This window comes from Lagenorhynchus albirostris, chromosome 3, assembly GCF_949774975.1.
Source record: "Lagenorhynchus albirostris chromosome 3, mLagAlb1.1, whole genome shotgun sequence".
In the NCBI taxonomy this organism is placed as follows: Eukaryota; Metazoa; Chordata; class Mammalia; order Artiodactyla; family Delphinidae; genus Lagenorhynchus; species Lagenorhynchus albirostris.
Genome location: NC_083097.1, coordinates 50,711,098 through 50,737,314, shown reverse-complemented (window position 1 = coordinate 50,737,314; position 26,217 = coordinate 50,711,098). Strand labels below are relative to the sequence as shown.

General features: G+C 37.3%; 1 protein-coding gene and 1 pseudogene across 3 annotated transcripts in view; one reads left to right on the top strand and one right to left on the bottom strand.

Moving 5' to 3' along the window:
• The window catches only part of RNF180 (ring finger protein 180), a 281,719-nt gene that overhangs the window by 97,588 nt on the left and 157,914 nt on the right, over nucleotides 1-26,217 (bottom strand). Inside the window, exon 6 of one of the 3 annotated variants that reach the window (XR_009539860.1) lies at nucleotides 16,896-17,008. The exons of the other annotated variants lie outside the window; for them this stretch is intronic. The gene's annotated coding sequence lies outside the window, so the exon portion shown is untranslated. The remainder of the gene's footprint in view (nucleotides 1-16,895; nucleotides 17,009-26,217) is intronic. 3 annotated transcript variants of the gene reach the window in all.
• On the top strand, nucleotides 11,028-11,466 carry LOC132518085 (zinc finger protein 706-like; annotated as a pseudogene).

The following is a 26,217-nucleotide window of genomic DNA, read 5'->3' as shown; positions in this document are numbered from 1 at the left end:
GAACCCAATACAAAAGTGGGGAGAAGACCTAATTAGACATTTCTTCAAGAAGACATACATGGCCAAGAGGCATATTAAAAGCTGTTCAACATCATTAATTATTAGAGAAATGTAAATCAAAACTACAATGAGGTATCACCTCACACTGGTTAGAATAGGCATCATCAGAAAATCTACAAACAACGGATGTTGGAGAGGGTGGAGAGAAAAGGGTATCCTCTTGCACTGTTGGTAGGAATGTAAATTGATCCAGCCACTGTGGAGAACAGTATGGAGGTTCCTTAAAAAACTAAAAATAGAATTACCATTTGACCCAGCAATCCCACTACTGGGCATATACCCAGAGAAAACCATAATTCAAAAAGACACATGCACCCCAATGTTCATTGCAGCACTATGTACAATAGCCAGGTCATGGAAGCAACCTAAATGCCCATTGACAGACGGATGGATAAAGAAGATGTCATACATACACACAATGGAATATTACTCAGCCATAAAAAGGAACTAAATTGGGTCATTTGTAGAGACGTGGATGCATCTAGAGACTGTTATACAGAGTGAAGTAAGTCAGAAAGAGAAAAACGAATATTTTATATTAACGTATATATGTGGAATCTAGATAAATGGTAAAGAACTGGTTTGCAAGGCAGAAATAGAGACACAGACATAAAGAACAAACGTATGGATACCAAGGGGGGAACGTTCGGGGACTGGGGGTGGTGGTGTGATGAATTGGGAGATTGGAATTGACATGTATACACTAATATGTATAAAATAGATAACTAATAAGAACCTGCTGTATAAAAAATAAATAAAATAAAGTTCAAATTAAAAAAAGAACCTAAGTCTTCTCAACCAGTGTAGAAAATATTAAAAGAATAACATATATGTTCCTGAACCATCTGATGAGAGTAATAAATACAATTATTTAAATTTATCATTTTATTTTTAATTGTTTCAAACTATTATCTCTAGTTATTTCTTGAACTATTACTTCAACAAAGTTGTTATTGACTGAAATGTACTTCTAATGTATATCTTTTATATACGTATTATTATCTTCACAACATATGGCTACATTTTGCCATCATGTATAAAGATAGGTTATCTTTGTATAAGTTTACAAGATATAGTTAGAAAAGTCACCCTTTTCCTACTGAAAAACCAAATAGGTGGTATGTGAGAATTCCACAAATTGTAGAAAGAGCTTTCCCATACATAGTCAAACCACCATTTCAAGAGAAGTACAGAAGATGCTACCTCCTGTGGGCAAGCAGATAGTATAGATCTTGGGAGGAGGGTGGAAGCATCTCTAATTATATATTTCTCTACAAGCCTGGGACAGGAGAGCACTGATTGCAAAAACATTGCAACATTGATATTACACATGCAGTAGCATGTTTAACTCATTGATTTTTAATGTTCTCCCTTGTTTTTTTCACCCCCCGGGTCCTTCTGAGATTCTTATGAAAGCTATGGCTCTCCCTCCCAGAAAAATTGACGTACTTTCTATATATGTTATTTCACATAAGTATCAGGGGATTCACAGACACCTTAAAAAATGTGACCACTGCCTGGATTGAAAACTTCTCTTTTACCACCTGGATAGAATTTTAGCCTTAAGTCAACAAAATTTGTAACATTCAACTACCTAAAGCTACTAACATTAAATTAAACATCTTTTAAGAATATATCCATGACAGCCATACTAAATGATACCATATTTTGAACTATGAACCGTTTTTCCACTACCCATTGTCTATTTTTTAAATTAGGGAACAAAACAGTGGGAGAAATGATATGGGATGAGTATCAGGAGGCCAATCATGATATGTCAGTAGCCCTACTTGAGAAACTGTACTTTGTGTGAAACTAAGTGCTCTCCAGATCTTCCCTATAAGATGTTTACTGTCCATTTTCAAGTCCCTGTCACTGTAGTCTGATATTTCTTGTGGCCACATTAGGAAAAAAGGGTTTTGAATCTAAGAATTTTACAAATACACCAATATTCATGTTTCTGAAAATACTCATATTTCTGCTATTGGCAGAATAAAGCAAAGGAAGTGTGGTAATAGAGTTAGTAGAAATGGCTAATCAAGAGTCTCATACCATTTCTATATAAACTTCTTCCCATCAAGTAGGAATCATGAATATTATGTTTAACCATTATATTCTTATTACTAAGGAGAGTGCTTGGCATATAGAAGATGCTCAGTAAATATGAGTAAACATGGAGAATGTTAAGACTGGTAAAGGAGAAAAACATACTTGTCATACTGGTAGGACCCTAGAGAAACACTAAAAGTGAACACAAGAAAGATGACTAAAAATAACCTAAATGTCTACATTTGGATGCATTAGCTGGAGTTCTCCAGGATGCAGATCCTTAGGCAAAAGTTTATATGACACTATTTTATTAGGGAGTGCAGAGGTGTGGAAAAAAAAAAAGAGTCAGAGAGGGAAAAAGGGAGAGCAAACATAAGGAGATGAAGTTATGAGTAGAAATTTAATTGGTATCAAGTACAGTCTTCAGAAAGGGTCTATGAACTATTACAGTCCACATGCATGTAGTATGAGCTATAGCCTGTTGGGGGAAAAAGAGAGAAGAATTTATCTGCTGGTGCCCACCTCCTATTGGTTCAACATTTGCCCTAGGGAGCATTAACACCTCCTCACATCCAGGTTACATACACACTAGAACCAGGTGGATCTCACTGCATCTCATGCTTCAGTGGTAATAAACAAGCCCTAAGAGGCAATTACCATTAATCTGCCTGCTAGAGCAGTTGCTGGGCAGAGCCCAGCTGAATTGTTCTCTGAGGTGGTAGCTAGGCCAGAACAAGGGACCAAAGGCCCAGACAAGTGAGGCTAAGAGGATTTCTGGAGGCACAAATAAACATACTTTAGTACATTCATATAATGGAATACTACTCAGCAATAAAAATATAAATTAATCATATACAATTTTTATTATATTGAGGTATGTTCCCTCTATGCCCACTTTCTGGGGAGTTTTTTTTTTTAAACAACTTTATTACAGTATAATTGCTTTAGAATGGTTTCTGCTTTATAACAAAGTGAATCAGTTATACATATACATATGTTCCCATATCTCTTCCCTCTTGCATCTCCCTCCCTCCCACCCTCCCTATCCCACCCCGCTAGGTGGTCACAAAGCACCAAGCTGATCTCCCTGTACTATGCGGCTGCTTCCCACTATTTTACGTTTGGTAGTGTATATATGTCCATGCCACTCTCTCACTTTGTCACAGCTTACCCTTCCGCCTCCCCATATCCTCAAGTCCATTCTGTAGTAGGTCTGTGTCTTTATTCCTGTCTTGCCCCTAGGTTCTTCATGACCTTTTTTTTTAATCCTTAGGTTCCATATATATGTGTTAGCATAAGGTATTTGTTCTTCTCTTTCTGAGTTACTTCAGTCTGTATGACAGACTCCAGGTCCATCCACCTCACTACAAATAACTCAGTTTCATTTCTTTTTATGGCTGAGTAATATTCCATTGTATATATGTGCCACATCTTCCTTATCCATTCATCTGCTGATGGACATTTGGGTTGCTTCCATGTCCTGGCTATTGTAAACAGAGCTGCAATGAACATTTTGGTACATGACTCTTTTTGAATTATGGTTTTCTCAGGGTATATGCCCAGCAGTGGGATTGCTGGGTCATATGGTAGTTCTGTTTCTAGTTTTTTAAGGAACCTCCATACTGTTCTCCATAGTGGCTGTATCAATTTACATTCTCACCAACAGTGCAAGAGGGTTCCCTTTTCTCCACACCCTCTCCAGCATTTATTGTTTCTAGATTTTTTGATGATGGCCATTCTGACCGGTGTGAGATGATATCTCATTGTAGTTTTGATTTGCATTTCTCTAATTATTAATGATGTTGAGCATTCTTTCATGTGTTTGTTGGCAATCTGTATATCTTCTTTGGAAAAATGTCTATTTAGGTCTTCTGCCCATTTTTGGGTTAGGCTGTTTGTTTTTTTTTTGATACTGAGCTGCATGAGCTGCTTTTAAATTTTTGAGATTATTCCTTTGTCAGTTGCTTCATTGGCAAATATTTTCTCCCATTCTGAGGGTTGTCTTTTGGTCTTGTTTATGGTTTCCTTTGCTGTGCAAAAGGTTTTAAGTTTCATTACGTCCCATTTGATTATTTTTGTTTTTATTTCCATTTCTCTAGGAGGTGGGTCAAAAAGGATCTTCCCGTGACTTATGTCATAGAGTGTTCTGCCTATGTTTTCCTCTAAGAGTTTGATAGTGTCTGGCCTTACATTTAGGTCATTAATCCATTTTGAGTTTCTTTTTGTGTATGGTGTTAGGGAGTGTTCTAATTTCATACTTTTACATGTACCTGTCCAGTTTTCCCAGCACCACTTATTGAAGAGGCTGTCTTTTCTCCACTGTATATTCTTGCCTCCTTTATCAAAGATAAGGTGACCATGTGTGCGTGGGTTTATCTCTGGGCTTTCTATCCTGTTCCGTTGGTCTATATTTCTGTTTTTGTGCAGGTACCATACTGTCTTGATTACTGTAGCTTTGTAGTATAGTCTGAGGTCAGGGAGCCTGATTCCTCCAGCTCCGTTTTTCTTTCTCAAGATTGCTTTGGCTATTCGGGTCTTTTGTGTTTCCATACAAATTGTGAAATTTTTTGTTCTAGTTCTGTGAAAAATGCCAGTGGTAGTTTGATAGGGATTGCATTGAATCTGTAGATTGCTTTGGGTAGTAGAGTCATTTTCACAATGTTGATTCTTCCAATCCAAAAATATGGTATACCTCTCCATCTATTTGTATCATCTTTAATTTCTTTCATCAGTGTTTTATAACTTTCTGCATAAAGGTTTTTTGTCTCCTTAGGTAGGTTTATTCCTAGATATTTTATTCTTTTTGTTGCAATGGTAAATGGGAGTGTTTTCTTAATTTCACTTTCAGATTTTTCATGATTAGTATATAGGAATGCCAGAGATTTCTGTGCATTAATTTTGTATCCTGCTACTTTACCAAATTCATTGATTAGCTCTAGTAGTTTTCTGGTAGCATCTTTAGGATTCTCTATGTATAGTATCATGTGATCTGCAAACAGTGACAGCTTTACTTCTTCTTTTCTAATTTGGATTCCTTTTATTTCTTTTTCTTCTCTGATTGCTGTTGCTAAATGATTTTTCAATTTTGTTTATCCCAAAGAAACAGCCTTTAGTTTTATTGATGTTTGCTACTGTTTCCTTCATTTCTTTTTCATTTATTTCTGATCTGATCTTTATGATTTATTTTCTCCTGCTCACTTTTGGGTTTTTTTCTTCTTATTTCTGTAACTGCTTTAGGTGTAATGTTAGGTTTTTTATTTGAGATGTTACTTGTTTCTTGAGGTAGGATTGATTGTATTGCTATAAATTTCCCTCTTAGTACTGCTTTTGCTCCATCACATAGGTTTTGGGTTGTCGTGTTTTCACTGTCCTTTGTTTCTAGGTAGTTTTCAATTTCCTCTTTGATTCTTCAGTGATCTCTTGGTTATTAAGTAGTGTACTGTTTAGTCTCCATGTGTTTGTATGTTTTACAGATTTTTTACCTATAATTGATATCTAGTCTCATAGTGCTGTGGTCCAAAAAGATACTTGATACCATTTCAATTTTCCTAAATTTATCAAGGCTTGATTTGTGACCCGGGATATGATCTATACTGGAGAATGTTCCATGAGCACTTAAGAAAGTGTATTCTGTTGTTTTTGGATGGAATGTCCTATAAATATCAATTAAGTCCATCTTGTTTAATGTATCATTTAAAGCTTGTGTTTATTTATTTTCATTTTGGATGATGTGTCTATTGGTGAAAGTGGGGTGTCTAAATCCCCTACTATGATTGAGTTAGTATCGATTTCCCCTTTTATGGCTGTTAGCATTTGCCTTATGTACTGAGGTGCTCCTATGTTGGGTGCATAAATATTGACAATTGTTATATCTTCTTCTTGGATTGATCCCTTGATCATTAGGTAGTGTCCTTCTTTGTTTCTTGTAATAGTCTTTGTGTTAAAGTCTAGTTTTTCTGATATGAGACTTGCCAGTCCAGCTTTCTTTTGATTTCCTTTTACATGGAATATCTTTTTCCATCCCCTCACTTTTAGTCTGTATTTGTCCCTAGGTCTGAAGTGGGTCTATTGTAGACAGCATATATATGGGTCTTGTTTTTGTATCCATTCAGCCATTCTATGTCTTTTGGTTGGATCGTTTATTCCATTTACATTTAAGGTAATTATCGATATGTATGTTCCTATTACCATTTTGTTACTTGTTTTGGGTTTCTTATTGTAGATCTTTTCCTTCTCTTGTGTTTCCTGCCTAGAGAATTTCCTTTAGCATTTGCTGTAAAGCTCATTTGGTAGTGCTGAACTGTCTTAGCTTTTGCTTCTCTGTAAAGGTTTTAATTCCTCCATCGAATCTGAATGAGATCCTTGCTGGGTACAGTAATCTTGGTGTAGGTTTTTCACTTTCATCACTTTCAATATGTCCTGCTACTCCCTTCTGGCTTGCAGTTTCTTCTGAAAGATCAGCTGTTAACCTTATGGGGATTCCCTTGTATGTTATTTGTTGTTTTTCCCTTGCTGTTTTTAATAGTTTTTCTTTGTATTTAATTTTTGATAGTTTGATTAATATGTGTCTAGGCATGTTTTTCCTTGGATTTATCCTGCATGGGACCCTCTGCATTTTCTGGACTTGATTAACTATTTCCTTTCCCATATTAGGGAAGTTTTCAACTTTAATATGTTCAAATATTTTCTCAGTCCCTTTCTTTTTCTCTTCTTCTTCTGGGACCCCTGTAATTCGAATGTTGGTGCGCTCAGTGTTGTCCCAGAGGTCTCTGAGACCGTCCTTAATTCTTTTTTTTTTTTTTTTTTTTTTTTTGCGGTACGTGGGCCTCTCACTGTTGTGCACTCTCCCGTTGCGGAGCACAGGTTCTGGACGTGCAGGCTCAGCAGCCATGGCTCACGGGCCCAGCCACTCTGTGGCATGTGGGATCTTCCCGGACCAGGGCACAAACCCATGTCCCCTGCATCGGCAGGCAGACTCTCAACCACTGTGCCACCAGGGAAGCCCCGAACTTAATTCTTTTCATTCTTTTTTCTTTATTCTGCTCTGTAGTAGTTATTTCCACTATTTTATCTTCCAGGTCACTTATCCATTCTTCTGCCTCAGTTATTCCGCTGTTGATTCCTTCTACAGAGTTTTCTATTTCATTTAATGTGTTGCTCATTATTGTTTGTTTGCACTTTAGTTCTTCTATGTCCTTGTTAAACGTTTCTTGTGTTTTCTCCGTTCTATTTCCAAAATTTTGGACCATCTTTACTATCATTATTCTGAATTCTTTTTCAGGTAGACTGCCTATTTCCTCTTCATTTGTTTGGTCTGGTGGGTTTCTACCTTGCTCCTTCATCTGCTGTGTTTCTCTGTCTTCTCATTTTGCTTTACTTACGGTGTTTGGAGTCTCCTTTTCACAGGCTGCAGGTTCGTATTTCCCGTTGTTTTTGGTGTCTCCCCCAGTGGCTAAGGTTCATTCAGTGGGTTGTGTAGGTGCTCTGGTGGAGAGGACTAGTGCCTGTGTTCTCGTGGATGAGGCGGGAGCTTGTCTTTCTGTTGGGTAGGACTGCATCCAGTGGTGCGTTTTGGGGTCTCTGTGACCTTATTATGATTTTAGGCAGCCTCTCTGCTAATGGGTGGGGTTGTGTTCCTGTCTTGCTAGTTGTTTGGAATAGAGTGTCCAGCACTGTAGCTTGCTGGTTGTTGAGTGGAGCTTGGTTTTAGCATTGAGATGGAGATCTCTGGGAGAGCTTTTGCTGTTTGCTATTACATGGAGCTGGCAAGTCTCTGGTGGGCTAATGTCCTGAACTCAGCTCTCCCACCTCAGAGGAACAGGCCTGACACCCGGCCGGAGCACCAAGACCCTGCCAGCCACAGGGATCAGAAGAAAAGGGAGAAAAAAAGAAAGAAAGACAGACAGCAATAAAATAAAAGTTATTAAAATAAAAAATTATTAAGAATAAAAAACCTAAAAAGTAAATAAAAAAGAAGTAGCAACCAAACCAAAAAACAAATCCAGCAATGATAACAAGCACTAAAAACTATACTGAAAACAAAAATAAACAACAAAAAATCGGACAGACAGAACCCTAGGACAAATGCTAAAAGCAAAGGTATACAGACAAAATCATACAAAGACTCATACACATACACACTCAGAAAAAGAGAAAAAGGAAAACAATATATATGTCATTGCTCCCAAGGTCCACTACCCCTGTTTTCGGACGACTCATTGTCTATTCAGGTATTCCACAGATGCAGTGTACATCAAGTTGATTATGGAGATTAAACCCGCTGCTCCTGAGGCTGCTGGGAGAGATTTCCTTTTCTCTTCTTTGTTCACACAGCTCCTGGGGTTGGTTCTGCTCTGGATTTGGCCCCACCTCTGTGTGTAGGTTACCAGAGGTATGGAGTTAAAGGAGCAGCTGATTTGGGGGCTCTGGCTCAGTGAGGCTGGGGGGATGGAGGGGTATGGAATGCGGGGAGAGCCTGCAGTGGCAGAGGCAGGTGTGTCATTGCAACAGCCTTAGGTGCACCGTGTGTTCTTCCCGGGAAGTTGTCCCTGGATCACGGGACCCTGGGAGTGGTGGGCTGCACAGGCTCCCAGGAGTGGGGGTATGGATAGTCACCTGTGCTCACACACAGGCTTCTTGGTGGCGGCAGCAGCAGCAGACTTAGCGTTTTATGCCTGTCTCTGGTGTCCACGCTAATAGCCACAGCTCGTGTCTGTCTCTGGAACTCGTTTAGGTGGTGCTCTGAATCCCCTCTCCTCACGCACCCTGCAACAATGGTCTCTTGCCTCTTAGGCAGGTCGACTTTTTCCCAGACTCCCTCCCGGCTAGCTGTGGTGCACTAGCCCCTTTCAAGATGTGTTCACATAGCCAACCTCAGTCCTCTCCCTGGGATCTGACCTCCGAAACCAGAGGCTCTGTACCATTTTAAATGTTTGAAACAAATATCGTGGATATTATTCATAAAAACAATGCTTAAATTTTATTTTGCTTCCTGGGGGCTGGCTGTGAGGTGGGGTATAATCCTTTACTCAGCTGGAGATGCAAGTGGGACAGGATTTCAATTGTTGAACATCCCCAAAGGAGGGTGGCTAGTGATCCAAATCACAGCACCCAGGGTAATAATGCCTTTAATCTGGGCTGGTATCAATATTCAAAGGGCAAGGTATGAAAAACAGGGTAGCAAAGCTTCCATGGCAGTAATGAAAGTTATGACATTTCAGGAATTCTGTGCTTTTTGTTTTTTTTTAATTTTATTTATTTATCTTTGGCTGCATTGGGTCTTCATTGCTGTGCGCGGGCTTTCTGTAGTTGCGGCGAGCCAGGGCTACTTTTCCTTGCAGTGTGTGGGCTTCTTATTGCAGTGGCTTCTCTTGTTGTGGAGTGCAGGCTCTACATGCATGGGCTTCAGTAGTTGTGGCACGAGGGCTCAGTAGTTGTGGCTCGTGGGCTCTAGAGCACAGGCTCAGTAGTTGTGGCATACAGGCTTAGTTGCTCCACAGCATGTGAGATCTTCCCAGACCAGGGCTTGAACCCATGTCCCCTGCATTGGCAGGCAGATTCTTAACCACTGCGCCACCAGGGAAGCCCTGGAATTCTGTGTTTGATGTAAGCCTCTAGACATGGTAGGGGAAAGGTGAAAGGGTCTGACACCCAGAGTAAAGAGACAAAAGATGGCTATAAAGTTATTAAGGCATGAATTATGTAAATCAGAGCTCCAGTCCAAGCTGAAACAGTAGTGGAAATCAGGAAGTCTAAAGGTGGCCAGCTCAACAGAAGGCACAGGCTATACTTGGTAGCAAGACAGGTTTTGACCCATCCTCTGGTACCTCATAAGGTAACAAGCTTAGGAAGGATTGGTTCAGATGCAATGTGAGGCTGAGCTGGGCAAAGCTGGGACAAGCAATGATCTATATTACCTATGTTTACATCAAGTAGGAGTGCAAAGCAAAAGTCTGACTACATATGTCTTTGATTGTGATTTGGTTTTTCTTAACATTTTAACATTTCTAAAATTGGTATCTAATTTCAAATCAGATATATGTCTTTCATTTGAAAATCTTCCCACCTCTCCACAAAGTCTTCATTGATTAAATTGATGGTCAAATTTGTTTCTCAAAAATAATCACTAAGGGGCTTCCCTGGTGGCACAGTCTGGGAGGATCCCACATGCCGCGGAGCGGCTGGGCCCGTGAGCCATGGCCGCTGAGCCTGCGCGTCCAGAGCCTGTGCTCCACAACTGGAGAGGCCACAACAGTGAGAGGCCCGCGTACCGCAAAAAAAGAAAAAAAAAAATCACTAAGATTATATATGTTTCCCTTCCTAGTGTTTTTTCCTATGTATTAGCACTCCTTTAAATTTAAAAATAAAAAACAAAATTAATACATCAAACTAAAAATCTTCTGCACTGCAAGGAAAATCATCAACAGAATGAAAAGGCAACCCACTGAATGGTAGACAATATTTGCAAATCATACATCTGATAAGGGGATTATATCCAAAATATATAAAGAATTCACAAAACCCAATAGCAAAAAACCCCAAACAATCCAATTAAGAAATAGACAGAGGATCTGAATAGATATTTTTCCAAAGAAGACATGCAGATGGACAACAGGTACATGAAAAGATGCTCAACGTCATTAATCATCAGGGAAATGCAAATCAAAACCACAATGAGATATCACCTCATACCTGTCAGAATGGCTATTATCCAAAAGACAACAAATAACAAGTGTTAGTGAGGATGTGGATTAAAGGGAACCCTGTGCACTCTTGGTGAGAATATAAATTGGTGCAGTAATTATGGAAAATAGTATGGAGGTTCCTCAAAAAATTAAAAATAACTCTCCCTCCTGCCACCTCCCCCAGCCCTCTTGTGCTGTGCAGTTTCTCTGATGCAAGACTGTCCCGGCCCAGATATGGCTCGTGGACAGCAGAAGATTCAGTCTCAGCAGAAAAATGCCAAAAAGCTGGACAAAAGAAGAAACAAGGACATGACCAAAAGCCTGCTGCCAAAGCTGCCTTAATATATATCTGCACTGTCTGTAAGACACAAATGCCAGACCCTAAGACCTTCAAGCAGCACTTTGAGAGCAAGCATCCTAAGACTCCACTTCCTCCAGAATTAGCTGATGTTCAGGCATAAAGTTGTTTACAGGGGAAGTTGTGACACCTTTGACTCTTCTCCTGTCTCAGACCTTAGGTAACAAACCTGCAGCTGCTTTTCTAACAAACTGTTGATCAGCAAAAATAAAGGGGCTACAGAAACACTCATTTTTATGCTGTTCCCTTTTGGGCTTCATGCAAAGACAATTCTGTGCAAATGTACCGTTGACTCTGATTTGGAAATCTGAAAATCAGTCCATCCTTGTTATAAAAATTTTTTTTAATAATTGTAATTATATTGATGTTAATATTGCATAAAATAACTCATTTAATAAAGTAGTACTTTGGTTTTACAACATCACAGGATAAATGGTTCTAGAAATTCTATTCTAACGTTCTACATTATTTGCCTTATAAAAATCTAATGAATTCATCAGCTAGAATTGCAAGCACAATTCTTATCTCCCTTTCTAATGCAGGGGCATGTTCATAGTTAAACTAGAGCAGACTCATTCATTAAATCTGTGTACACGATTTTATTGGAAGCTGCTGACCTAGGTGAAGAATGACTTATCTGCTGCCTTAGTATATTGCAATCATGTGTCATTTTCCCCTCTGATTGTTTCTTGTGATTGAGGTTGGAATATTTAAACTTGCTGTGTGACCTGGCTATACCTGCCAGCCATGTATGGCCTGTAGATTAACTGATAAATTCCTTAAAGTGGTTGGATTGTCAGTGAGCCCGTGTGAAAAATTAGGTTCTGAAGTATATGCCACAATGAAGTAATCAGCCTATTGTTCAATACAAAATATGATGGAACATATGTGAACTGGTAAAGATCTATCTTTTATAAATTATACTTGATTCTTTGAAAATTGTTCAAGTTCTTTCATTTAAAATTGAAACTCATAATTTTCGAAGGAGTTTTTAGAAGTTAATTACAATTTGGCCAATTTATGAATGGATTCTGCATTAACAGAAAGATTGGAATGGCTTGTGACTGGGTTAAATCCCAGTGAGTAGTTGATTTTTACTTTGTGCTGGTTACTAAAATCAAAGGCTGTGTACAGCATGACTTCCGTCTGAACTAGAAAAGTATTAAAATAGGCCAATATCCACATTTTTTAGGCTCTAAGGATGGGAAGTGGGTTTGTTCCAATGAATGAGGTAAATCCTGCCCAGTTAAAAAAGACTAATTTAGGTTTCTTCTAATTTGCTTTTGCCAACTATTAATACAAGTGAAACTGCTGTAACTCAGTTTAAATTTAAAGTTGATAGAATAGGAAGAACACTCAAATATTTACTGGTAATTGCTTAGAGCTGCAAATCTGATCCTGTGGATTACAAAATGCATTTCCTCTTTCTGCTGTAACTCATCACTGCATTTGTTTTGTAGCTATACATATTCTGCCCCCCTTGTTTGTCTTCACTGTAAGTTTAAAATAAGATATTTCCAAGGAAAAGCTTCAGTGGTGATAATTTCTTAGTAACTCCTATTCTTATACTCTTACTTTAAAATAGTCATTTTTTCATGTATTTGATTTCTTCAGTTTCAGATTTATTATTTGTTAATTCCTAATATGTTGGTTACCAGAACATTAGAGTTGGCCTAATTGCTTATAGTGGTTATTAACAGAGGTTCTGGTTAAATTACAATTTAAAAGTTTTTAAAAGTGCTTTGAGCATATGTATGTTTATATTAGTAATAAATCATTTAAAAACCTTTCACAAGTTTTGGTTTAATTTTTTTTCATTTGTTTTACTGACTAATTCAGAATAAAAGCTTTATGTTCTTGTTAAAATAAAAATTAAAAATAGAACTGCAATATGACCCAGAGAGTCCACTTCTGGGTATTTGAAGAAAACAAAAACACTATTTCAAAAAGATATGTGCACCCCTATGTTCATTGCAGCATTATTTTCAACAGCCAAGGTATGGAAAAAATCTAAGTGTTCAATGATGGATGAATGGATAAAGAAATTGTGGTATTTACACACACACACACACACACACACACACACACACACACACACACACACACATAGACACATACTGGCATACTATTCAGACATAAAAAAGAATGAAATCTTGCCCTTTGTGACAACATGAATGAACCTTGAGAGCATTATGCTACGTGAAATAAGTCAGACAAAGAAAGACAATAATTATATATGAAATTTAAACAACAACAACAACAAGAAACCAAGCTCATAGATACAAAGAACAGATTGGTAGTTGTCAGAGGTGGGAGATGGGTGGGTGGGAGAAATGGGTCAAGGGGGTCAAAAGGTATATAAACTTCTAGTTATAAAATAATTAAGTCATGAGGATATAATGTACAGCATGATGACTATAGTTAATAATACTGTATTGTATGTTGGAAAGTTGCTAAGAAACTAGATCTTAAAAGTCTTTATCATAAGAAAAAAAACCTTTTTTTAAAACTGTGTATGGTACCAGATGGTAACCAGACTTGTGGTGATCATTTCACAACACATATAGAGAATCATTATGTTATACACTGGAAACTAGTATAATGTTACATGTAAATTACACATCAATTAAAAAATCCCCTCAAAACCCAAAAAACAAAATGAAGATTATTCTCTCTCTTGATATGTTCTTCCTTAAAGATACACATGTACAAATCTCTCCTATTAGAAACAACAGAAAAACCTCTCCTTGGATGCTGTGTTTCCATCTAGCTACAATCACCTCTCTCATTCCCTTCAGAGTCAAGTTCCTGGAAAGAAAAGAATATAATTTCTGCTTATTATTTCCCACTACCTACTTAAAATAAAACTGCTCTAGCCAAAAGTCATCTATCTATGACCCAATTGCCAAATCCAGCAGCATATTTTTAGTACTCATTGTACTCGACAATTCTGTAGCATTTAATGCTGTTGGCCAATTTCTTCTCTTAAAACTGTCCTTTTTAAGAAAATTAACCATCTCCACTCTGTCCACTTCCTACCTTCCAGATGCAACCATCCCTGTCAACAGTGGTGAATCCTTTCATACTTTCTCTTGGCTCATGCAAAATATAAAAGCACATGTGCACATAAATACTCTGCTGTCACTTTTCTCAACATACCATAGATGTCTCTCCAAGTTAGTAGATATTGATCTTTTAGTCTTTTTTTCTAACCTACATACACACATATTTTACATAAATAGGATGATCTATCTGCTTTTTATATTTCAATTTTTTTTCTCTCTTTTTTTTCCCCCCACTGGCCTGCCCCCTCCCTGCTCTCTGTAGACTTGCTCCTCCTCCCACTTTCCCCTGTCTCATTTCTTGTAGTGTTCCATCTTGCACCTTATCATTTCCTCTGTGAGGCCTGATCATTGTCCTTTTATTACTCTACCCTCTGTAAACATTCCACCTCTTCCTTTATGACTCTACTCTTTTTATACCTTCCATAATACCTATATTGACTATCTACATATGTCCCCCTTTATTACATTTCTAAGACACTTGTGGGCATGCATTATGTTTTATTTATGTTTCCTAATTCCAGAACTTAGAGGGAAGAATAGAAATAGGAATCAGGGAGATAAGCATAGAGGAAATTTAAGACAAGGAGACAATTTGGGGAAATCATGGAGTTTGTGGATGAGGTACCTGTCAATCTGACAGGATGAGAGCTTTTCCAATAAGGAGTAGGAAATATTCCTTGAGAGTTAAGGTGGGTCATTTGCTACTGGTCAGGAATGGGCAAAGTATAGCCTATGTGACAAATACGACCTGCTATCTGTATTTTTTTGTAACTAAAATTTCAGTGGAACGTAACCATGCTCATTGGTCTATGTATTGTGTATGGCTATTTTTGTGCCACCATAGCAGAACTAAGTAGTTGTGACACCATAGCAGAACTAAGTAGTTGTGACACCATAGCAGAACTAAGTAGTTGTGACAGAGACTGTACGGTCAGCAAAGCCTACTACAGTATAGGTCACTGCATGTCAGCCTGAGATGTCTCATTATGTTCCTGAATGGAATATAGCATTGCTAATTTCCACCACAATAAACAAATATTTATTGAGTGAACAAAGCATTATTTCAGGCCTTGGGGATTTTCTTAGTCTGCCTGGGCTGTGATAACAAAATACCATAGACTGGGAAGGTTAAACAATAGTCATTTATTTCTCACAGTTCTGGAGGCTGGGAATCCAAGATCAGGGTGCTAGCATGGTTGGGTTCTGGTGAAAAACCTCTTCTTGACTTGCAAACACCCATCTTCTCATTGTGTGTTCACATGGCCTTTCCTCTGCGGGTGTGGAAAGAGATCTCTCTCTCTTCCTTTTCTTATAAGGCAGCCAATACTATTAGATTAGGATGCCACCCTTATGACTTCATTTAACCTTAATTACCTCCTAAAAACCTTATCTTCAAATACAGTCACAGAAGGGGTTAGAGCTTCAAGGAATGAATTTTGGGGGGATAAAATTCAGTCCATAGCAGGGATATACAAGGCACTAGGGATGTTGCGGTGAACATATGAAGCAATTAAGTCCTCTGAACTAATTCTTTAAAAAAGAAAAAAAAATGTGAAGAAGAGATAGTTTCAAGAATGTGAGTGCTAAACGGCACAAAGAGGCAATAATTAAGGCATGGGGTACCAAGGTCCTGAAACAGAGTGGTTGTGTTGAGAATTTAAGGCATTTTGAAAGTAAAATCAGCAGAAGCTAATTCTCATTCGAATGGAGGAGGACACACTGGTTTCATAACGAATAATTTTGATTTTTTTCCTCATAAATCTTAAAATCTCTGAATTCACAATTTCATTTTGATTTGCATTCCCCTATTTCTTTTGAACACTTTAAAAAGAAGTCAAAGATCTTAGTTTCTGACTTCCAGGCAGGTGAGAAGTCCCATTGGGTCATAACACAAAGAACACAGCTCTATATCAAAAGCCGTTTTTAAGCCTCCAGCAACAATCCCTACACCCGTCAATCAGTTCCAGATCCACTAAATCCAGTTACTTCTAAGGCACAGCATGTCACACATTACTTTAGAGAGCAAAGTGGTCTTTTATTAGTCTTCTCTCTTCTTTACTGAACCTCTTGGGCTCTTTTCTTGCCTTATTCCATTCTCTTTAATTTTCTTTTGTTTCTCTATCACAGAAAAACTTTTATATATTAATTAAATTTGTTCCAAATATTGGTTATCCATAACCCTTCTTCTCCATTCAGGCAGAAACAGGTAATGTTCAACTGCCTCAAAGAATGGATGACACAGCAGTATGTAGATAAAAAAGGAATTAAATTATTAAATATTTGGTATTTGAGTTTCAAAAGCCTAGGATTCTGAGTATAAACGATAGATTTAGAAGACCTTTTTCCTACTCCTATCCCTTTATACTCAACACATACTAGATAAAGATTTTATGGGATTGGAGCAAGAGCCTATTGGATCTCCAAAAAGGTACTCTACAACATGTTCACCTTAGCTTAAAACTGGAAGGAGGATGATAGGACAGAAAATACCATCAGGTTTAGGGTCTGGATAGCAGGAAACCTGTAACTTCCAATCTCTAGAATATAGTCTAAGGAGGAAGCGAGGTCTCAGAAGCCTCTTATGCTTAGCATGGTATGGGAGCAGCATAGAATGGCATTTATCTGGCACCAAGTAGACAGTAAAGATCTTTTAGTCAATACAAGAAAGAAAATAAATACCTTTCTTTCTCAGTCTTTCTGAGTATAAGCTCAGTAGGTATCAGTAAGGCCAAATTCCACCCCACCTTCAACATGCTGACACTTGGAAGGTTCTAGAAACTTAGAACATAGACCTAGAGGTAAAAAGAGGAGAAAGGCTTGACCGATTAAGATTTAGTTTCTAGACTCCAATAGAAAGGGGGCTTAAAATAGAAATTTAAATTCATTCATTTATTCAACAAGTATCCACTGTGTACTTATATGTACAAATAACTTTTAATAAAAAATAAAGCTACAGGGCTTCCCTGGTGGCGCAGTGGTTGAGAGTCCGCCTGCCGATGCAGGGCACGTGGGTTCGTGCCCCAGTCTGGGAAGATCCCATATGCCGTGGAGTGGCTGGGCCCTTGAGCCATGGCCGCTGAGCCTGCGCGTCCGGAGCCTGTGCTCCGCAACGGGAGAGGCCACAACAGTGAGAGGCCCGCGTACCACACACACAAAAAAAATAATAAAAAAAAATAAAGCTACATTCCCTGAATATCTGAGTTTGTGGATTATGAGTCATTCCTAGAACATATTATTCACTTTCTTACCTTTTCCTTCTATCATTTAATTTCTTCACATACATTTGAAGTACATCCACTTTTCTCTAAATCTTATCTATTGCATTTATCTCATACCTGACACAAAGTCCATGCTATGTCACAGAAAAAGTTCAGATATTAAAGTTATCAGAAAATCACATGATTAAGAAACAGCATATGGAAGTTACTTTAAATATACAGACATATATATTACAGAATTCTCTTCATTCCTGATTCTTAAAAAATGTTAAGTTTTTATAAATGTCATTGTTGTGTCATAAGAATCTGTATTTCTAGTTTCAGAATATGACTCCAAATTTGCATAAATACATATTCCAAATTTGACAGTTTTGGACTTCTAACATATGCTAGTGCTAGCTTCCATATCAGTCATCAAAAATATATTTTAAGAAACAACTGGAAAAGTTTCTTACATCACCAAAAAAGATTTTTGGTCAATATGGGGAACAAGGCAAATGCAGTAAGTCTCCCTCCATTACTAATTAAATAAAAATGTTAGATTAACTGTTCAAAAACCTAACACATATGTTGCAGATATAGCTTGGGAGTCAAGGCTCTAAGCTCTATGTATAGCAGTGAGCTAAAAAGGCTGTTTGGTCTGAGGAATATAGTACAGAAGCCAGCTAATCTAGGCAAAGAATTGGCAGAAGGATACCAGCACTCTAAACCTGCACTATTTGTAGGTGTGATGTCTAAATTAGCACCTCCCAAGAAGCTTGGAAACCCTAAATAGAGCAAATAAAATTAAAATAAGTCCTGTACTAGTGAAAGCCACAGCAAAGTCAAACACAAAACTGGCTCCAAGGGGTTTCTTCCACAACTCAGGGCCCTTGAAATTCACATAGAAACAACTCCCACTGAAGATAAGCTCACAGTCAAAAGTTACAAAGTATGTCAGAAAACAACCTGTCAATAAAAAAGTATTAGTAGATGTATGAATGGGAAGAATTCACTTTTAAAAAACTACATATAACTGAGAAATATGTAAGAAACTTTAAAATAATTGTGTTAAAAGAAATTTTAGGGACTTCCCTGGTGGCGCAGTGGTTAAGAATCTGCCTGCCAGTGCAGGGAACACAGGTTTGATCCCTGGTCCGGGAAGATCCCACATGCTGTGGAGCAACTAAGCCCGTGAGCCACAGCTACTGACTCTGTGCTCTAGAGCCCATGAGCCAAAACTACTGAGCCTGTTTGCCACAACTACTGAAGCCTGTGCGCCTAGAGGTCATGCTCTGCAACAAGAGAAGCCACTGCAATGAGAAGCATGTGCACTTCAATGAAGAGTAGCCCCTGCTCACCGCAACTAGATAAAGCTCGTGTGCAGCAATGAAGACCCAATGTAGCTGAAAATAAATATAAATTAAATAAATAAGTTAAAAAAAGAAATTAAAAAAAGAAATTTTTAAAGAAGAATATAGTTAATTAGACAAGAACAGGATATAATAAAAATATAATAATGTAATAACTTTGTATAGTGTATAATGTACAAAAATACCGAATCACTACATTGTACATCTGTAACTAAATAATATTGTAAGTCAACTACAATTCAATTAAAAATATACATATATATATAATAAAAACAAAAAGTGAACTTGAATAAGAATCCAAATGGAGACTGTAAATATGAAAAAAGTAAGGTTAAAGAAGATAGAATTATAAGATTGGAAAAATTGCTAAAGGTAAATACAGAACAATTACTCTGTAAGATTCTCAACTTATTTTAGAGAGGCAAGATAGAAACTTCTTTCTAAAAACAAACAAACTCATAGAAAAAGAGATCATTATTTATGGTTACCAGAGGCAGTTGGGGGAGGGGTAATTGGATGAAGGTAATCAAAAGGTACAAACTTCCAGGTATAAAATAAATAAATACTAGAGATGTAATATACAACATGATAAATACAATTAATACTGCTATATGTTATATATGAAAATTGTTAAGAGAATAAATCCTAGGAGTTCTTATCACAAGGAAAAGATATTTTTTTCTATTTCTTTAATTTTGTATCTATATGAAATGATGAATGTTCACAAACCCTAGTGGGGTAATCATTGCATGATATATGTGAGTCAAATCATCTTGCTGTATACCTTAAACTTATACAGTGCTCTATGTCAATTATATCTCAATAAACCTGGAAGAAAAATATAAGAGACAAAAGAAAAGAAAATTCCTTGAATTGAATCCTTCCAAGTATGGAGTAAGGCTATAAGGAATTTTATAAAATCATCTAATTCAGCACTAAAATCATGGTTTCTCTAAAAATCTCTTTCAAATAATATACTACATATTTCTCTAATAATTAAACTGTATTATACTCTTCTAGATTGGCAGTCCACAACTCGTGTCAAATATGTGGGAACAATTCTGTGTTTTTTTCCTGGCTAACTTATTAAGTCACTGACTGGCTCTCTGATATGACTATTCTAAAAACTTTGCCATTTGCCATTCCTTTCAAATTCTTCCTGGATCTACAACTTCTCTTTCTCTAATGGCTTCTCACATTAAAAATAAAAAGAACCACACACACATACAAAAACCCAAACACACAAAAAAACCAAATTCTCTTAGTCTTGCAATTTGATCCAACTACTACCTTCCCTCTCTCTTCTTCCTATCACAGCTAAACTTCTCAAAAGAACTGTCTCTACTTTTCATCTAACTTGATCTGTTGGCAGATTTGACACTGTTATTCTCTTCTTCAAAATTTTAAATTTCTTGAAATATTCATCACTTATCTTGTGTGATTTTGTCTGTTAAGGTCTGCCTTTACCATTTGTCCTAGAGTTCTGTCTGTTCTTTTTTTTTTAGTTTTGTTTGTTTGTTTTTCTTTTTATGAGTGTGTGTGTGTGTGTGTGTGTGTATGTTTCTTTGTGTGACTTTGTCTGTTTAGTTTTGCTTTTCCCATTTGTTTTGGGATTCTATCTGCTCATGTTTTTTAAATTTCTTCCTTTTCTTCAGAGCCATGCAGCTGGCAGGGTCTTGGTGCTCCAGTCAGATGTCAGGCCTGAGCCTCCAAGGTGGAGAGTTGAGTCCAAGACATTGGACCACCAGAGACCTCCCGGCTCCATGTAATATCAATTGGCGAGAGGTCTTCCAGAAATCTCTGTCTCAACACTAACAGCCATCTCCATCCAATTGCCAGCAAGCTCAAGTGCTGGATGCTCCATGCCAAACAACTAGCAAGACAGGAATACATCTCCACCCATTAGCAGAGAGGCTGCCTAAAGTCATACTAAGTTCACGGACACACCAAAACACACGACTGGACATGGCCCAGCCCACCAGAAGGAGAATATCCAGCACCACCCACCAGAAAACAGGCACCAGTCGCCCCAACCAGGAAGCTTACACAAGGAACTGAAACAACCTCACCCACTGGGGGCAGACGCCAAAAATAACAGGAACTACGAACCTGCAGCCAGTGAAAAGAGGACCACAAACATAGTAAGTTAAACAAAATGAGAAGACAGAGAAATATGCAGCAGATGAAGGAGCAAGGTAAAAACCCACCAGACCAAATAAATGAAGAGGAAATAGGCAGTTTACCCAAAACAGAATTCAGAGTAATGACAGTAAAGATGATCCGAAATCTTGGAAATAGAATGGAGAAAATATAAGAAATGTTTAACAAGGACCTAGAAGAACTAAATAGCAAACAAACAATGATGAACAACACAATAAATGAAATTAAAAATTCTCTAGAAGGAATCATTAGCAAAAGAACAGATAAGTGACCAGGAAGATAGAAGAGTAGAAATAACTGCTGCAGAGCAGAATAAAGAAAAATGAGTGAAAAGAATTGAGGACAGTCTCAGAGACACCTGGGACAACATTAAATGCACCAACATTCAAATTTTAGGGGTCCCAGAAGAAGAAGAGAAAAAGAAAGGTTCTGAGAAAATATTTGAGATTACAGCAGAAAACTTCCCTAAAATGAGAAAAGATATAGTCATTCAAGTCCAGGAAGTGCAGAGAGTCCCAAACAGAATAAATCCAATGAGTAACATGCCAAGACACAAATTAATCAAACTATCAAAAATTAAACATAAAGAAAAAATATTAAAAGCAGCAAGGGAAAAGCAACAAACAACATACAAAGGAATCTACATAAGGTTAAAAGCTGATCTTTCAGCAGAAACTCTGCCATCCAGAAGGGAGTGGCAGGATGTATTTACAGTGATGAAAGAGAAAAACCTACAACCACGATTACTCTACCTAGCAAGGATCTCATTCAGATTCGACAGAGAAATGAAAACCTTTACAGACAAGCAAGAGCTAAGAGAATTCAGCACCACCAAACCAGCTTTACAACACATGCTAAAGGAACTTCTCTAGGCGGGAAACATAACAGAAGAAAAGGATCTACAAAAACAAACCAAAACAATTAAGAAAATGGTAATAGGAGCATACATATTGATAATTACCTTAAATGTAAATGGATTAAATGCTCCAACCAAAAGACACAGACTGGCTGAATGGATACAAAAACAACACCTGTCTATATGCTGTCTACAAGAGGCACACTACAGACCTAGGGACACACACAGACTGAAAGTGAGAGGATGGAAAAAGACATTCCATGCAAATGGAAATCAAAAGAAAGCTGGAGTAGCAATGCTCATATCAGACAAAATAGACTTTAAAATAACTACTACACGCAGTAAGGTAGATAGCTAGTGGGAAGCAGCCGCATGGCACAGGGATATTGGCTCGGTGCTTTGTGACAGCCTGGAGGGGTGGGATGGGGAGGGTGGGAGGGAGGGAGACGCAACAGGGAAGACATATGGGAACATATGTTTATGTATGACTGATTCACTTTGTTATAAAGCAGAAACTAACACACCATTGTAAAGCAATTATACCCCAATAAAGATGTTAAAAAAAAAATAACTACTACAAGAGACAAAGAAGGACACTACCTAATGATCAAGGGATCAATCCAAGAAGAAGATATAACAATTGTAAATATTTATGCACCCAACATAGGAGCAACTCAATACAAAAGGCAAATGCTAACAGCCATAAAAGGGGAAATCGACAGTAACACAAACATAGTAGGGGACTTTAACACCCCACTTTCACCAATGGACAGATCATACAAAATGAAAATAAATAAACACAAGCTATAAATGACACAACAGACCAGGTAAAATTAGTTGATATTTATCAGACACTCCATCCAAAAACAACAGAATACACCTTCTTCTCAAGTGCTCATGGAACTTCCCAAAGAGAGATCATATCTTGGGTGACAAATCAACCATTGGTAAATTTAAGAAAATTGAAATCATATCAAGGATATCTTCCGACCACAATGCATGAGACTAGATAACAATTACAGGAATAAAACTGTAAAAAATAAAAACACATGGATGCAAACAATACGCTACTCAATAACCAAGAGATCACTGTAGAAATCAAAGAGGAAATGAAAAAATACCTGGAAATAAATGACAATGGAAACATGATGACCCAAAACCTACGGCATAAAGCAAAACAGTTCTAAGAGGGAAGATTATAGCAATACAATCCTACCTCAAGAAACAAGAAAAATCTCAAATAAACAATCTAACCTTACACCTAAAGAGAGTAGAAAAAGAACAAAACAATCCCAAAGTTAGCAGAAGAAAAGAAATCATAAAGATCAGATCAGAAATAAATGAAAAAGAGGTAAAGGAAATAATAGCAAAGATCAATAAAACGAAAAGCTGGTTCTTTGAGAAGATAAACAAAATTGATAAACCATTAGCCAGACTCATCAAGAAAAAAAGGGAGAATATTCAAATCAACAGAATTAGAAGTGAAAAAGGAGAAGTAACAACTGACACTGGAGAAATACAAAGGAACATGAGAGACTACTACAAGTAACCATACGCCAATAAAATGGACAACCGGGAAGAAATGGATAAATTCTTAGAAAAGTACAACCTCCCGAGACTGAACCAGGAAGAAATAGAAAATATGAACAAACCAATCACAAGCACTGAAAATTGAAACCATGAATAAAAATCCTCCAACAAACAAAAGCCCAGGACCAGAAAGTTTCACAGGTGAATTCTAACAAACATTTAGAGAAATGCTAACACTTACCCTTCTCAAAATCTTCCAAAATACAGCAGAGGGAGGAACACTCCCAAACTCATTCTATGAGGCCACCATCAACCTGATACCAAAACCAGACAAAGATGTCACAAAAAAAGAAAACCACAGGCCAGTATCACTGATGAACATAGATGCAAAAATCCTAAACAAAATACCAGCAAACACAATCCAACAGAACATTGGAAGGATTATACACCATGATCAAGTGGGGTTTATCCGGGAATGCAAAGATTCTTCAGTATATGCAAATCAATCAATGTGATACACCATATTAACAAATTGAAGGATAAAAACCATATGATAATCTCAATAGATGCAGAAAAAGCTTTCAACAAAAGTTAACACCCATTTATGATAAGAACTCTCCAGAAAGTGGGCATCGAGGGAAACTACCTCAACATAATAAAGGCCATATATGAGAAACCCACAGTCAACATCACTCTCAATGGTGAAAAACTGAAACCATTTCCACTAAGATGAGGAGCAAGAAAAGGTTGCCCAATCTCACCACTATTATTCAACATAGTTTTGGAAATTTTAGCCATGGCAATCAGAGAAGAAAAAGAAATAAAAGGAAAACAAATCAGAAAAGAAATAAAACTGTCACTGTTTGCAGATGACATGATACATGATACATAGAGAATCCTAAAGATGCTACCAAAAAACTCCTAGAGCTAATCAATGAATTTGGTGAAGTAGCATTATACAAAATTAATGCACAGAAATCTCTTGCATTCATATACACTAACAGCCAAAATCTGAAAGAGAAATTAAGGAAACATTCCCATTTACAGTTGCAACAAAAAGAATGAAATACCTAGGAATAAGCCTACCTAAGGAGACAAAAGACCGGTGTGCTGAAAAATATAAGATACTGATGAAAGAAAGTAAAGACTATACAAACATATAGAGAGATATACCATGTTCTTGGATTGGAAGAATCAACATTGTGAAAATGACTATACTACCCAAAGCCATCTACGGATTCAATGCAATCCCTATCAAACTACCACTGGCATTTTTTGACAGAACTAGAACAAAAAATTTTACAATTTGTATGGAAACACAAAAGACCCTGAATAGCCAAAGCAATCTTGAGAAAGAAAAATGGAGCTGGAGGAATCTAACTCTGACTTCAGACAATACAACAAAGCTACAGCAATCAAGCAGTATGGTACTGGCACAAAAACAGACATATAGATCAATGGAACAGGATAGAAAGCTCAGAAATAAACTCACACACTTATGGTCAATTAATCTATAACAAAGGAGGTAAGAATATAAAATGGAGAAAAGAGAGTCTTTTCAGTAAGCGGTGCTGGGAAAACTGGACAGCTACATGTAAACGAATGATATTAGAACAGTCTCTAACACCATACACAAAAATTAACTCAAAATGGATTAAAGACCTAAATTTAAGGCTGAACACTATATAACTCTTAGAGGAAAACATAGGCAGAACACTCTTTGATGTAAATTGCAGCAATATCTTTTTGGATCCACCTCCTAGAGTAATGGAAATAAAAACAAAAATAAACAAATGGGACCTAATTAAACTTAAAAGCATCTGCACAGCAAAGGAAACCACAAACAGAACAAAAAGACAACCCACAGAATGGGTGAAAATATTTGCAAACTAAGTGACTGACAAGGGATTATTCTCGAAAATATACAAACAGCTCATGAAGTTCAATAACAAAAAACAAACAACCCAATCAAAAAATGGGCACAAGATCTAAATAGACACTTCTCCAAAGAAGACATATAGATGGCAACAAGCACATGAAAAGATGCTCAACATCACTAATTATCAGAGAAATGCAAATCAAAACTGCAATGAAGTATCACCTTTCACTGGTCAGAATGAGGTATCACCTTACACTGGTCAGAAAGAGGTATCACCTTACATTAGTCAGAATGGCCATTAAAAAATCTACAAACAATAAATGCTGGAGAGGGTGTGGAGAAAAGGGACCCCTCCTATACTGTTGGTGGGAATGTAAATTGGTACAGCCACTATGGAGAACAGTACGGAGGTTCCTGAGAAAACTAAAAATAGAAGTACTGTATGATCCGGCAATCCCACTCCTGGCCATATATCCAGAGAAAACCATAATCTGGAAGGATACATGCACCCCAATGTTCACTGCAGCTCTATTTACAATAGTCAAGACATGAGAGCAACCTAAATGTACACTGACAGAGGAATGGATAAAGAACATGTGGTACATATACACCATGGAATATTACTCAGCCATAAAAATGAATGAAGTAATGCCATTTGCAGCAGCATGGATGCACCTAGAGATTATCATAGTAAGTGAAGTCAGACAGAAAGACAAATATCATATACCACTCATATGTGGAATCTAACTTTAAAAAATAAAGAAAGAAATGAACTTATTTACAAAACAGAAAGGGACGTACAGATATCAAAAACAAACTTATAGTTACCAAAGGGGAAACGTGGAGGGGAGGGATAAATCAGAAGCCTGGGATGAACACACACACACTACTATATATAAGACAGGTAAGCAACAAGGACCTACTGTATAGCACAGGGAACTCTACTCAGTATTCTGTGATAACCTATATGAGAAAAGAATCTAAAAAAGAATGAATATATGTACAT